At 36.3% G+C, this 372-nt stretch overlaps 1 protein-coding gene across 1 annotated transcript in view; it reads left to right on the top strand.

The window, feature by feature from the left end:
* The window catches only part of LOC104500189 (neuronal PAS domain-containing protein 2-like), a gene marked incomplete at its 3' end in the record, with an annotated part of 18,175 nt that overhangs the window by 16,956 nt on the left and 847 nt on the right, over positions 1-372 (top strand). The gene's annotated exons all lie outside the window — the stretch shown is intronic.

Genomic DNA, 372 nt, shown 5'->3' with positions numbered 1-372 from the left:
TTATTATTTTTAACTTTATTATAATTTTTAATTTAGCCAATATACAGAAAGTGTGCCTATATACCACAGCTGCTAATTTAACAGTTATTTATGAAGTATCGATGAAATGTTTTTGTCACTGACAATGAAGAGCATAATCTGAAATGGTAACATACAAGAGGGAAGGTTCTAGTACAACCACCTATACAGTGGAAAATGAGTAGCAGGACCAGCCATGAGACCTACTGTTTCAATCCGTTATGAAAATGCGGACTTCTGATTTGACGGCATATTGTTCAGTATGAGCAATATGACTAGACTTACATGAGTAATAGCAGCCTGTGGGTGATTCTCTTCTGACCAAGATACTGGATGCTCCAGCCTTAACTTGGA

The sequence above is a fragment of the Buceros rhinoceros genome, unplaced genomic scaffold (genome assembly GCF_000710305.1).
Source record: "Buceros rhinoceros silvestris isolate BGI_N320 unplaced genomic scaffold, ASM71030v1 scaffold24029, whole genome shotgun sequence".
Taxonomy (NCBI): domain Eukaryota; kingdom Metazoa; phylum Chordata; class Aves; order Bucerotiformes; family Bucerotidae; genus Buceros; species Buceros rhinoceros.
This window is presented reverse-complemented; position numbering and strand designations above follow the sequence as displayed.